The following is a 16,157-nucleotide window of genomic DNA, read 5'->3' as shown; positions in this document are numbered from 1 at the left end:
AAAAATGAAAAGAAAGACACACAGAAAAGCAGACACACAGACTCACAGCCATAGACAAACAGACAGAGACATGAACACAGGCACTCACACACACACACACACACACACACACACACTGAGTAGATGAGTTAAAGCAAGATCCAACAACTTCACACATACACATAAATGCTTATACACACACATGCATAGAGTGGTGGATGAATTAATGATTCAACCAACTGTATGTCTATAATATATACACATGTATACATATTTGTGGCATGGAACAAACTCCAAAGAGCAGACTGTAGCAATTTTATTCTTTCTCCCACATCTTATTAGTCCTAGCAAAATCTTTCAAACAGTATTGAGTTTACAGTGTGATTGCCATCCTGTTTCTTTTAGTGAAATACTATGAAAAAGAAACAGTATGTTCCCCAATACTGTTACATGAAAACTATTTTATTTATAACAGGAGAAGAAGACAAACTATCTTCAAGAACATACTTACATTAATAACTAAGAAAGCTATTATAAATTAAGTAAGTGTGAGTAGGCATGTTAACTTTCTAAGCAAGATTCTCTCACTGGCTGGTTGCAACCAGAGTCTATGAAAAAAGGATCAATAATTTCATTATTTTCCTTAAAATGTAATCTTATAGAAAATTTAAAAGAGTCACAGATCGAAACTTTTACATAAAAAAATCAGTAATTTCTATTTTAAATCCTAAGAGTACATATATACCAATTAAATGTTTTCTTAAATTTTATGAGGAAACAAAGGGAAAATATAGGTACAAGAAATTAATCACAACCTTGATCTTGGTTTAGTGAGACTGCAAGCAGGGCTGAACAGTCTGACAATGTTCCTTTTCCCTGACCTTAAAGTCTCTTTTTCAACTCTTAATGTTTTCTGAACTTCAAATTTTTCTCTGACGTTTTTCTCATAAAATCCACTAACAGAAAACATCTGGACTTAACTTCACTAGCAATCTACTGTTTCAGATATTAAGGGTGGATTTCTTTGTTGACAATCTATAAGTTTAGTTCACTCCTATGGTGGTGACTGAATCTTCATCTGCTCCAACAACAATACCTGAAAGAGATCAAGAAATACTACTCTGAATGTCAATAATACTATCTAATTAAGAGCTAGACACCCTCTCAGAATTTTCATATAATTCTTAGATTAACAGAGACACAATTAAAACGAGCAGAGGAAACCTCCACAGTTTTTCTGTGCTCTTCCTCTCTAAGGGAGATACATCAATTGTGGTTGAGCTAACCATTATTGGACTTTAGTTCTAAAGCTATTTGTTCATAAAGTGTCTTTAACAAAATGGAAGTGAAATGAATTAGAATGCAAGAAATTCACATCCCTGGATGAATACAGTTCTAGAGACACTTCTATAGATTCTTATCTAAACTTAGGAATGCTATCATGTCACATAACTTTAACACAGAAATGTAGTTCCTAACCATGAGGCAGGAGCACACAGAGCTGGATCTAATTAAAGAGTGTTATATCCACTATGGTTGAAGTCCAAACAGTATGGTCAGCTCATTAAGAAAACAGTTCCAGATCAGATAATAAACCAATTCTCACTGATATTTATAATTCTGGACATGTGCAAGTAACACCAAAATGTACTTTATTTGAAAAATAATAAGATATATAGTAATCAGTGTTTACAAAACACTACATATAAAATCTCCCATCATTTTTTTTTTTACTGCCAGATTCCTTTATCACATTTAGAAGCCTCCTAGTATTTTTCATCTCTGAGCCAGCTCAGTAGAGCTTGTTATATAGCAGGAAGACATGCAAATAAGGACCCTGTCTTCTCATGAAAATGAGCCAGAGCTAACCTTGACTCTTAGCAAAGGGAACCAGCCTGGGATTCTCACTCAGAGATCAACACTGAATACACATCCCTTACAATGGATGTGGGGCTGTTTGTTTTTCTTGTTGTTCTTTTAAAAGGTAATTTATGGAGAAGAGATAAAAGTGTGTTAGTTGTCATGAGCAAGATGGATCGTGAGCATATAAGGTAGTTTGCTGACTGGATTCTCTGTGTTTTCAGATGTCCAGTGTGAGGTGAAGCTTGTCGAGTCCGGAGGTGGCGTCGTGAAGCCTGGAGGATCACTGAGACTCTCCTGTGCAGCCTCTGGATTCAGCTTTAGTGGCTACTGGATGAGCTGGGTCCGGCAGTCTCCAGAGAAGAGCTAGAATGGATTGGAGAAATTAATCCATCTAGCAGCACAGCAAACTATGCACCATCCCTGAAGGATAAATTCATCATCTCCAGAGACAATGCCAAAAACACCTTGTACTTGCAAATGAGCAAAGCAGGATCTGAGGACACAGCTGTTTATTACTGTGCAAAATACACAGTGAGGGGATCTCAGCATGTACCCAGACATGAAACTCATTGTGAGGCCCCTCACGACCACTAGGGGGCAGTGAAAAGCAATAGGAGGAGGTGATCACTCCAGAAAATAAGAAAAATAGAATAAAGCATTCCTCTCACTAACTTTGGACTGCCATTTTTTAAGTTTCTAGTAATTCTCTATAAATGAATACTCAAACATATCCAAGGTCTTCAAACATAACATGTTCTGCTGATATTGTTTTAAAACTATGAAGCACATTATTCCATGAGTAAAATGTATGACAGCTATGAGGACATAAAGGACTGACTCAGTCACAAGATCAGAAAGTTTATGAACACTTCTCTGTTTTTTCTTTTCAAATTCTAGGCAAGACCTTTGTCAGATGTCTTAATTAGAAAAGCATGTATGCACTGTTAACAAGACAAAATGACAGTTTACAGATTGGGAAAATAAATCTTTACCAATCCTACATCTGATAGAGGGCTAGTATATAATATATACAAAGGAGTCAGAAAGCTAGACTATAAAGAATCAAATAATTCTATTATAATGGGGTACAGAGTTAAAGAAAGAATTCACAGGTTAGAAACTTAGAATGGCTGAGAAGCACCTAAAGATACACTCAACATCCCTAATCATCAGGGAAATGAAAATAAAAACAACCCTGAAATTCCACCTCACATTAGTTAGAATGGCTAAGATTAAAAAAAAAAAAAAAAAACTCAGGTAATTACAGATGCTCTCAAGGATGCATATAAAGAGGAACACTCCTCCACTGTTGGTGGGGTTGTAAACAGGTAACCACTCTGGACATTAGTCTGGCAGTTCTTCAGAAAATTGGACATAGTACTACTTGAAAACACAGCTATTCCACTCCTGGGCTTATATCGGAAAGATTCCCTAACATATAACAAGAACACATGTTCTACCAAGTTTATAGTAGCCGTTTTTTTATAATAGCCACAAAGTGGAAAGAACCCAGATGTCCATCAACAGATGAATGGATACAGAAAGTGCTGTACATTTACACAATAGAATACTACTCAGCTATTAGAAACAATGACTTCATAAAATTTGTAGGCAAATGAATTGAACTAGAGACTGTCATCCTGAGTGAGGTAACCCAGTCACACACACATGGTATGTATTCACTGATAAGCAGATACTACCCCAGAAATCTCTGAATACCCAATACCTAAGAAACAATTCACAGATATTATGAAGCTCAAAAGAAGGAAAGCCAAAATGGAGAGTCCTCAGTCCTTCTTAGAAAAGAGAACAAAACTCTCATGGAAGGAAATGCAAAGTCAAGGAGAGGAAAAATGGATGAAGAAAAGATGACTCAGAATCTGCCTCACCTGGGGATCCAACACATATGCAGTCACCAAATCCGAGCACTATTGCTGATCCAAAAAGGTACTTATTGACAGGACCCAGACAGAGATACCCCCTCAGGGACTATGCTAGACTCCTATAGATACAGCTAAGCATGCTTGCAGGAAACCATCGGTCTGAACTCTAGGATCCCAATGACTTTGCTAAAGAAAGGATCTAAGGAGCTGAATGGGGTTACAACCTCATGGGAAGATAACATTAGCAACCAAACAAACACTTCAAATTCCCATGGAGTTTCACACCAACCTTTGTCAGCACTTTGAGAGAGCTATTGACCCAGTTGTGTATGTGGCTGAAGACATCAGTGTATGGCATCAATTTGAGAAGAGGCTTTTGTTCCAGAGAGGGCATGTCGTCCCAATGTAGGGGAATGACAAGGCAATGGGGTAGAGACAGAGATCGGAAGCAAGTGTAACTTTGTGAAAGCAAATGGGGGGTGAGAAGCAATGGGAGCTGGGCAGTGTAAAGGGATATCATCTCAAATGTAAATACAGAGTATCTAATAAAAAAGAGATAAAAGTAGACAAGTGTACATGCTGAAATAAACACAAAGTGGAAGTTTTATAATAGCAGTACTTTTAGCTTACTCCGCTTATTGTTCTATCAACATCATCATTACTCCATCAAGGCATTTTGCACAAATTAAACCCTTCAGCATCTCCTGTGTCTACGTAGTTATACACATTCCAAACACATATTGTCTTCTACTACTTCAGGAGATGACATTGCATCCCTGGCCTCTTTGTAACTTTTTATCATGAAAGGTTGTTGGCATTGTCTAAGGCATTTTCTGCTTCTATTGAGATGACAGTGTGAATTTTTTCTTTCATGTGGTAGAAAGTATTTGTCAATTTACCACAAGTTATCATTGAGCAACCACTGTATTGCTGGATGAATCCTTTTTGGTCACGGTGAATGACCATCTTGATCTGTTCCTGGGTAAGGTTTTTTAGTAAATTATTGAGAATTGTTGGACCTAAGTTTTAGGGAAAATTGATCTGCGATTTTCATTTTGGTTGTCAAGTAATCAGATTTAGGTATCGGGTTATATCGGTTATCAAGAATTATTAGGTATAGTTCTTTCAGTTATTATTTTGCAGAGTATTCTGAGTGATGCTAATACCAATTCTTTAAATAATTGATCACAAATTCTCCCTGACCCTAGGCTATCTTTTATGTGGTGGTCAAGGGAGCATTTTCATTAGTGCTTCTGTTTTACTAGAAGCTATAAGTTTATTTATGTTTTATACATGGTTATGATTTAATGTGGCAGGATATATATGTCAACAAATTATCCTTGTCTTTTAGGTTTTTGACTTTGTTGAAATACTGTCTTTAACAACATATTCTAATGACTCTATGCATTTCCTTGCTGTCAATTGTAATGTTTCATTTTCATCTATAATTTTATTAATTTAAAACTTAACATTTAACTTTTTAATTAATTTGGCTAAATGTTCGTAAATGTTATTAATTTTTTATAGAACTAGCTCTCCTATTAACTATTTGTTTATGTTATTGTTCCGTGAACTTCTATTTTGTCGATTTCTGCATTGAGGTTGATTATTTCATGCCATCTAACCATGTGTCACTTTTTTAAAAATCCAAAGATTACAGGTTCACCAATAAATCAGTAATATATGAAATGTAAAATTGTGTGTGTGTATGTGTCCGTGTGTGTGTGTGTGTGTGTGTGTGTGTGTGTGTGTATGTGTGTGTGTGTGTGTTTGTGTGTGTGTGTATGTATGTAGGTATTTAGTACTTTAAACTTGTCTCTTAAATCAGCCTTCATTGTGTCCCATATGTTTGCTTTTCTTTCATTTTCAATCAATTGTGAACTTTTTTTATTCTCTATTTAATTTATATCTTTTGCTTTCCATAGAGTTTTTCAGTTTCCATATGCTTGTATACATCTATTGTTGCAGTCTGACTGTTCTTACCCTAAAATAGACTGGGATTATGTGTTTATGGATTTGAAGTTTATTGAGCTACACAGACCTGTCTGTGGGTACACACTTTTCTGGATCTCAGTCTAATGAGGCAAGACTCAGTCTGTAAAATGGTCCACTTATATGAACCATAAGCACAATTTTAGAATTTCCGTTTCCACGGGAACATGCATGTTAGCAAGAATGACAAGATATGAATATTTCACATACCTGGGACACAGTTGCATTGCCTTGGTGTCACTATATGATCAGAGAAGGGAGCAGAATGCCTTACAGTTACAGAAACAGAACAGCAGCAAGTGAGTTATGGTTCCTTAAGTACTATGCTCGCCCAAAGAATAGGTTGACTTGTGTGTCAGGAATATGTAAACATGTTTATTTTTCACCTCATTCCCTGCTTGATTTAGGCATTATAGTATATTCAAGCTAGCATTCCTCTTCTATTTCTTAATAATTTCAAATTGGGTATTTATAAATGAGCATTGGGTCACATAAAACATCAAGACAAAGAAAACACCTGATTTTCTCAAGTAACCATAAAGTAAGTCCTCTAAACAGACTCCAGCCTGTATTATGAATAGTCTTTAAGCCTTTAATAAAATAGAAACCTGCTCTTTGTGATACTAAAAGTGTCTATGGGTGTCATGGCCTCTGGTATGTCAATAGGAACAATAATTAACTATTTGTTCTTTCTTCAAGAGAAAAGGAATGTGACACCTTCTGATAGAGGTGAACTAGTTTACTTTAAACCTACTATTTTAGTCTTTTAGGAAAAGGGTTGATCTACTATTTTTCTTGTAATGGTTTTTCAGCTGAAAATAGAACATTGTTGTCAGGGCCCAGGAAGGTTGGAATTCTGGTCAAAGGAAAGGAGAGGATTCAGAAAATATGGGGGTATGATATTTCTTTGAAGCATCTGGTTAGCTGATTATCTCTCAAGAGTCAGAGCAATCGCATTGGCTTGTCTTAGGGTGTTTCCTTAATATAGTGGTCATCATGTTTGTCTAGCGTTAGCTTCACTTGTTTATATTAGTATTTAGCAAGGGCAGGGCTCTACAATTTTGTAGGACCATCTAAAGCTGCTGTGGTGGGGACAATTTTAAGCAGTTTGTAGTTCATATCTGATGATATCTGTCACTTCAGTGTCTGTCATCCAAGAGAAGATATGTGGCAACAGAAATAAGCAAGAGACATAAAGCAAAGTTAAGGAGTTTATAAAAACAAACAAAATAACTATATTTGAAACATTTAGGCATGTAGCATACTGATAAGATAAAGAGAAGAAAAATATCAAAATTTACTGATAGGCAAGAATGATAAATTGTTGACTTATCTGATAGTCCTTATCTAGAGTCTGATCTTTAATAGATCTTCCATAATAATTAATCAAAGAAATGAATTTCTGAAATTCTTGTATATTTTCTAACTTTACAAAAAGGTAAGAGTTTTAAATATAACATGATTATTGTATGTAATCTGCATTGAAATATTTATTATAGGCAAAACACTTGTGTATTGTTTATAGGCAGCTGAAGTAGACTCATGCCCTAAAAACCATATCAAAATATTGGGGCCCTAACAATGATTTTAGGAGAAAACACAGATATGCTACCTCAATCTAAAGGGCTAGATATGTATATAGATTGAACAGAGATCATTTCAGCCTGATAAGAAGCATTTTTTTTTAAGTTTAGATGTGAAGACAACCAAAGAAAATTTGAAAAATTGAGTGTGACCCTATTAGTAACTAGTGTTTTTCCACAACTAAATTAATAACTTATAAGAACTGATTCATATATTAAAGCTCTGAACTTTTGGAGTCTTAACATTATGGGCCACTGAAACACTGGTGACTGGTGGTTGACTACTGAGAGCATATGTTGAAAAGCAAGGTGTTATTTATTTTTTTTAATAAAGGAATGGTAAAAAGTAAACCTTTAGTAAGTAATGCAGTGTGATAGCTGGAGGTTTGATTGTTTGTTTATATGTTGTTTTTGTTTTTGTTTTTACATTGATACCTGTTTATCAGCAAGATAAAGATATCTTTGAGTTTGCCTTTCTACTTCTATAGAATGATGAAATTGACTGACCAGGTAGCTGTTGATAATCTGAAAAGGTTACACTTAAACATCAACAGTGTCAGAGGCCTGAGAAGGATAAATTAAAACACGAATAATAATAATCTAAATGGCCTCTATACCAAATAAAATTATACAGCTGTATGTACTACTTATATGGCTATCCTAGTTTCTCCATGTAGATCTTGATGGTTTCACTGGGGCCACAGTTACAAGAGCACGGCCAGGGCTGTGTCAGTTTTGACCATCACACAGAACAACATAATTGCTTTGGTTGCCACACTGGGCAGAATTGGCCTTTCACTCTCAGACCTAGAAAATCTAACACTTTCTTTGGGGTTTAAGAACTTGTAATACTGGCCTACCCTGGTGAGGTGAAATAAGGGAATGAATTCCACAGGAGCCTGTTTGTACAAAGTTATGGCAGGGCCATGCTGATGCCTCAGATATATAGTATTGGTATTTGCCAATGGTTAACATTACCTCAATCCTGGTATACTAATTTTCTTTGTAGAAGCCATTAGGACTTCCACAATATCAGACTTTTTTTTTAATCTAACATGGAAAAATTTATTTTCATTGAACATTTTAAAAGCCATATTTGTTAGACCTCTGAAAATATTTTGAGGCTCATCTACCTAAATGATCCTGATTATAAATAAATATTCCATATTTTGGTGATTAGTTTTAATTGTATTCCTAAAAACATATAAAGAAATCTATGTCTGTTATATTTGAACCATTAAATTTTGAGTGAAGATTTGATTAAAATTGTTTAGCATCATAAATGTGAAATTTCTAGCTTGCAATCACAACAACAATGGAGGACTAATATTCTTTCTCAACATCCACACCATCATCTGGTGTCACCTCCGTTTTTGATCTTAGCCCTGCTGACTGATGTAAGGTGATTTACATTTCCCTAGTGACTAAGGATGTTGGGCATTTCATTAAGTGCTTTCTAGCCTTTACAGATACCTAAGTTGATATTTCTCTGTTTAGTTCTGTACACCATTATTAATAGGGTTATTTGGTTTTCTGGAGTCTAACTTATTGATTTCTTTGAATATATTGAATATAAATATATTCTAAAAAACCAACAAAAGTGTATACAGGGGACCCATGTCTTTAGCTGAATGTGGAGGAGAGGTTAGCCTTATCTGGCATCACTGGAAGGAGAGTCCATTGTGGAGGAAAAATTTTACACCTACCTCCATTTCTGTCTGTATCTGGAGTGGCTATTCTAATATCGAATAAAGTAAATTTCCAACCAAAAGTTATCAAAAAAGATAAAGAAGGACACTTCTTACTCATTACCGGGGAAATCTGTCAGGAGGAACTCTCAATCCTTAACATATATGCTCCAAATAAAAAATCACCCACATTCATAAAAGAAACTCTACTAAAGCTCAAAAAATACATTTCACCCCACACAATAATAGTGGGAGACTTTAACACCCCACTCTCACCAATGGACAGATCAGGGAAACAAAAACTGAACAAGGACACTGCAAAACTAGCAGAGACTTTGAACCAACTAGAATTAATAGATATATACAGAACATACTATCCTAAAGTAAAAGAATACACCTTCTTCTCACCACCCCATGGCACCTTCTCGAAAATTGACCACATAATTGGACACAGAACGAGCCTTCATCGATATAAGAAGATTGAAATACTCCCATGCATCCTCTCAGATCACCATGGTCTACGGCTGGTCTTTAACAACAACAAAGACAACAAAATGCCCACATAAACATGGAAACTAAACAACACTCTGCTAAAGGATAGCAGGGTCAAAGAAGAAATAAAGAAAGAAATTAAGGATTTTCTAGAATTCAACGAAAACGAAAACACAACATACCCAAACCTATGGGATGCAATGAAAGCAGTATTGAGAGGAAAACTCATTGCCCTAAGTGCTTCCAAAAAGAAACTGGAGAGAGCTCACATCAGCAACCTGACAGCACAGCTAAAAGCCCTAGAACAAAAGGAAGCAGATTTACCCAAAAAGAGTAGACGGCGAGAAATAATCAAAATTAGGGCAGAAATAGACCAAATAGAAACAAAAAAAACCATTGAAAAAATCAACAAAACAAAGAGTTGGTTCTTTGAGAAAATCAACAAGATTGATAAACCCCTAGCCAGACTAACTAAAGGGCAAAGAGAGAGTATCCAAATTAACAAAATCAGAAAGGAAAGTGGTGACATAACAACTGAAACTAAGGAAATTCTAGAAATCATCAGATCCTACTACAAAAACTTATACTCCACAAAATTGGAAAATCTGGAGGAAATGGACGAATTCCTAGACAGATACAAGGTACCAAAGTTGAACCAGGACCAAGTAAACCATCTAAATAACCCTATAACACCTAAAGAAATAGAAGAAGTCATCAAAAGCCTCCCAACCAAAAAAAGCCCAGGTCCAGGCGGGTTCAGTGCAGAATTTTATCAGACATTTATTGGATATATAACACCAATATTCACCAAGCTATTCCAAAAGATAGAATCAGATGGAATATTACCCAACTCATTTTTTGAGGCTACAATAACCCTCGTACCTAAGCCACACAAAGACCCTACAAGGAAAGAGAACTTCAGACCAATCTCACTTATGAACATTGATGCAAAAATACTCAACAAAATCCTTGCAAACCGAATCCAAGAACACATCAAAACCATCATTCATCATGACCAAGTAGGCTTCATCCCTGGGATGCAGGGATGGTTTAACATAAGGAAATCCATCAATGTAATCCACCATATAAACAAACTTAAAGACCAAAATCACATGGTCATCTCACTAGACGCTGAGAAAGCATTCGACAAAATCCAACACCCCTTCATGTTAAAAGTCCTGGAAAGAACAGGAATCCAAGGCACATATTTAAACATAATAAAAGCAATATACAGCAAACCAACAGCCAACATCAAACTTAATGGCGAGAAACTTGAAGCAATCCCACTAAAATCAGGGACTCGACAAGGCTGCCCACTCTCTCCCTACCTATTCAACATAGTACTGGAAGTCCTGGCTGGAGCAATTAGACAGCAAAAGGAGATCAAGGGGATACAAATCGGAAAGGAAGAGATAAAAACATCACTCTTTGCCGATGACATGATAGTGTACTTGAGTGACCCCAAAAATTCCACCAGAGAACTCCTACAGCTGATAAACAAGTTCAGCAAAGTGGCCGGATACAAAATTAACTCAAACAAATCAGTAGCCTTCCTATACTCAAAAAACAAACATGTGGAGAAAGAAATTGGGGAAAAGGTACCCTTCACAATAGTTACAAAAACTATGAAATACCTTGGTGTGACTCTAACTAAGGAAGTGAAGGACCTGTATGACAAGAACTTCAAACCTCTGAAGAAAGAAATTGAGGAGGATCTCAGAAAATGGAAAGATCTCCCATGCTCATGGATTGGAAAGATCAACATCTTAAAAATGGCCATCCTACCAAAAGCAATCTACAGATTCAATGCAATCCCCATCAAAATTCCAACCCAGTTCTTCATGGAATTAGAAAGATCAATGTGCAATTTCATCTGGAATAACAAAAGACCTAGAATAGCGAAATCCATCCTCAACAACAAAAAAACATCAGCGGGAATCACTATCCCTGACCTCAAGCTATATTACAAGGCAATTGTGCTGAAAACTGCATGGTACTGGTACAGAAATAGGCAAGTGGATCAATGGAATAGAATAGAAGATTCAGAAATGAGCCCTCATGTATATGGTCACCTGATTTTTGACAAAGGAGCAGTAAACATTCAATGGAAAAAGGACAGCCTATTCAACAAATGGTGCTGGTCCAACTGGCACTCAACATGCAAAAGAATGAAAATAGACCCGTTCTTATCTCCTTGTACAAAGCTCAAGTGTAAGTGGATTAAAGATCTCCACATTAAACCTGATACACTGGAATTATTAGATGAGAAAGTAGGGAAAACCTTAGAACACATAGGCACAGGAGAAAATTTCCTGAACAAAACACCATTGGCTCAAGCTCTAAGGTCAAAGATTAACAAATAGGACTTAATGAGATTGCAAAGTTTCTGTAAGGCTAAGGACATCGTCAAGAAAACAAAACGGCAACCAACAGAATGGGAAAAGATCTTTACCAACACCACATCAGATAGAGGCCTAATATCTAAGGTGTACAAGGAACTCAAAAAGCTCGACACCAGAGAATCAAATAACCCTATTAAAAAATGGGGTACAGAGCTAAACAAATCTTTTTCAGTTGAGGAACTCCGAATGGCCGAAAAACATCTGAGGAAGTGCTCGACATCCTTAGCCATCAGGGAAATGCAAATCAAAACAACCCTAAGATTCCACCTCACTCCAGTCAGATTGGCCAAGATCCAAAACTCAGATGACAGCAGATGCTGGCGAGGCTGCGGAGAAATAGGAACACTTCTCCACTGTTGGTGGGGTTGCAAGCTAATACAACCACTCTGGAAATCGGTCTGGCGATACCTCAGAAAATTGGATATAGTACTACCTGAAGACCCAGCTATTCCACTTCTGGGCATATACCCCAGAGACACTTTAATACACAACAAAGATATATGCACCACAATGTTCATAGCGGCTCTATTTATAATAGCCAGAAGCTGGAAGGAACCCAGATGTCCTTCAGAAGACGAATGGATACAAAAATTGTGGCACATATACACAATGGAATACTACTCAGCCACCAGAAACAATGACTTAACCAAATTCTTAAGAAAATGGCTGCATCTAGAGAAGATCATCCTGAGTGAGATAACCCAGTCACAAAAGAACAGACATAATATGCAGTCACTGATAGTGGGATGCTAACCCCAGAGGCTTGCACTCCCCCAGAAACAACTCACAGACTGTATGAAGTCCAAGAAATAAAGAAAACAAAAACTATACATATATTCACAAAACAAGAAGACTTTGACTATTTCCATGTTGCGTTTTGTTTTGCATGTACTTTAAGCTTATTGCAGCTAGTCCGTTTTCAATGCATAATGTCAAGCCCTTGAAAAAAATCAAGTACCGACTAAAAAACATATTCACATGGTTTTATGTAAAATTTATTTTAATGTCTGAAAAAACAGTACTGACAAAAATGTATAATTTTAAGCAAAAAATGTTTAAAATCTTTACATCTATCTTTGTTTTGAAAAATAAAATCATTTATAAAAAAAAGAAATCTAAAGTTAAAATAAATAAATAAATAAATAAATAAATAAATAAATAGAGCTGCTATGAAAAAAAAAAAAGATTGTGGAGTCTGATAAAAAATGTTTAAATAAAACCTTGGGGGTGAACACAGGATATGTTAGTCTAGTCTTTCCATGACTAGAGATATAACCTGCTCAGAATCACCACTTCCTTTTTAATTGATCAGTGAAGACCATACCTTTAATCTCTCTAAGTCATAGAACAAGTGTGAGGTTAAAACCATGTTCCTACAAAGAACATGCAGGTCCAGCACTTACTATAACTTGGCTGTGAGTCTTGACAACTCCATAATTTACTTGAGGAAGCTCATTCACAGATACAAGTATGTTGTTCAACTTTAAAGATTACTCTGGCTATTTTGTTTTCCAGATATTTATTGCTTCAACTCATTGATTAGTTTGTTGCTCCGGAAAGGGGAAGAATGTAAATTGTTGAGCCCTTTAGAAGACTCCAATAGACACTAATAAACAAATGTTAATTAATTCACAGAAATTGTTAGCTTTAAATGACTAGGCCCTCAGTATGTAGCCAAGTTAACTCCTTATTGGAATGGCACATAAGTTTTCATCTTGTCTTCAGTGCTTAGCACACTGCCAAGTTCAATGAGATCATACTCAATGTCTAATAACTGCCTGTCAAATGAACAAAAGATTCAATGAATAAAATACTACTAATAATTTAAAAAAAAAAAACACTTATAACAACTTTGTTCATATATAGATGCAGTTAGAGAATCATCCACATCTGTTTCGACATTGTTTCCTCCTCAATCTCTGTTCTCTCCTTCTCTTCTGCTTTTCCAGACCTTTTTTTCTGCCCTAATCTCTGCTGTTCAATCAAGTACCGCCTTGACTTCAACCTACAGTGTTCATACTGCATAAAGTGATATTTAGCATTTGGAAAATGAGTCAGCAGAATAAATGGGTTATGAACAGATGGGATCAGGGGGCAGGGAAAAGGTAAGACTGCACTTTCTGAAAGCTGAAGGATAGCTCTATCTGTACACACCCTGGGTTTCTCAAGGATGAATCAGGAAATGAGAAATTCCATCTCATATTTTATTGTGCAGTGAGTCTAAAGGTTCAACCATAAAAATATAATTCCATGATAAAAATGATGTGGGATTGAGTCCCTTGGATAGAAACAGACTGCAGGAAATCCAAAGTTTTTATGTGTGTAGAAGCAGTTAGTAACTCTACTGGAGTAGGTATAAAAAATGGTAAATCTACCAGAACCTGACCAGTACCCTATCCCCCTATCCTATAATTCTGTGCACTTTACTCAAACCTCCCAATCATCCCCTGCACATTATCAACTCTCAATTATCTTATGTCTAACAGCTTCTGTCTATCACCTCGAGTCTATTATCCATCTGTCCTCTTCTTTCACCTCCTGCCTGTCATCACAATCCATCATCTTGTGTCTGTCTTCTCCTGTCTATAATGTCATTTTATACTTCTACACTCATTATCTATCCACGTATCGTACCTATACATACATACATATATATATATATGTATATATATACATATATATATATATCTTTCATATGTTCATTTATTAATCATATATCTACAAAACATGACACACTTCAATCTGCTGAATCTATTCGTAGATACACCTTTGAAACCAAATAGACTAAATATTTGTTAACTGATCCCTTAGGTTATTTCTTGAGAAGTGAGTAGAATAAGGAACTCACAGAAAGAGTTTTCTTAAAAGTTGATTCCTCATACATAAAAATAGTATAAATATATAGTTGGAAAACCATCTGATAGCTATTGGCTAACTAATAATTATACAGGTTTTCTGCCACAATTTAATAATGACTTCTATAATTTATATAATAAAAATAATATGTACTTATACTATTGGTATTTATGTGTGTCAATTTATGTGTAGATAACTTGAAAATCAATTGAAATACAAGGTTATTTACTGTCTGTAGTTTTGCATCTTTATTCTCAAACCACCTGGTAAAGAAGGTCACACAAATGGTGTTCCAAAGAAATAATTAAATACTAAAACCAAAAAGAAAGAAAAAAATAATTTCTATTAAAAAAACACAAATTATATCCTAAATACTCTAGTGAAATTTACAGTGATACACAACTGCATTGAGAATAAAGTTCCCTGTTCTTCTTGTATCACATTTCATCTACTATAAACTTCACTACTCCCTGTTGCTTCCAAGACCTCCACGATATGACCATTACTTTATTTGTTTATTTGGAATCGGAAATCCACACATTACCAGAAAAATGTCCCCACAGATTTCCGTTCCATTCTCTATAAGCACAAAGGTTCTCAGATACATGGAGAGAAAACTGGAAATTCTGCCCTGCACTTCCTTTTATCCTCTCAGGAACCTCCCCTGATGCAAAGCAGCCCACATGCTCAGACTCAAAGACCAGGGCAAACTGAGGAGCCTCATCTCCTTCTCACTAGAGCCTCCATCAGAACATGGCTGTCCTGGGGCTGCTCCTCTGCCTGGTGACCTTTCCAAGCTGTAAGTGTTTCAGTATTTCAGGAGCGGGACTCAGGCATTTAATCTATAGTATGAATTACTGATATGGCTTGTCCACAGGTGTCCTATCCCAGGTGCAGTTGAAGGAGTCAGGACCTGGCCTTGTGCAGCCCTCACAGACCCTGTCCATTACCTGCACTGTCTCTGGGTTCTCATTAACCAACTACCATGTACACTGGGTTCGCCAGCCCCCAGGAAAAGGACTGCAGTGGATGGGAATAATATGGAGTGGTGGAAGCACAGATTATAATTCAGCTCTAAAATCCCGGATCAGCATCAGCAGGGACACCTCCAAGAGCCAAGTTTTCTTGAAAATGAACTGTATGAACACTGATGACACAGCCATGTACTACTGTGCCAGACACAGAGAGGGAAGTCCTGCGTGAACCTGCACAAAAACCTCCCTACAGGGAAGTTGATGACCAGCAGGGGGCGCGGAGGACTAACAAGTTCTTTGCATGATCACTTTAGTATCTAGGACATTCTGGCCTATTCTGTGTGAGCATGTGTTTTAATATTAAAGATGTGGACTCTTCTTCCAGCCAGGAAGTTTCCCTAGAACCTTCTCTTCAATGTCATATTCTATTCAACTTCTTGTGTAA

General features: G+C 36.3%; 1 gene segment (V, D, J or C); it reads left to right on the top strand.

Annotated features, from left to right (window-relative positions):
* Positions 1 to 15,491: 15,491 nt before the first annotated feature.
* On the top strand, positions 15,492 to 15,941 carry LOC308418257 (Ig heavy chain V region PJ14-like). The segment is given in 2 exons: positions 15,492 to 15,537; positions 15,616 to 15,941.
* Positions 15,942 to 16,157: the final 216 nt, after the last annotated feature.

This window comes from Micromys minutus (assembly GCF_963924665.1).
Source record: "Micromys minutus genome assembly, chromosome: 1".
NCBI lineage: Eukaryota > Metazoa > Chordata > Mammalia > Rodentia > Muridae > Micromys > Micromys minutus.
The sequence above is the reverse complement of the archived record's forward strand: the minus strand, read 5'-3'. Positions and strand labels throughout refer to the sequence as shown.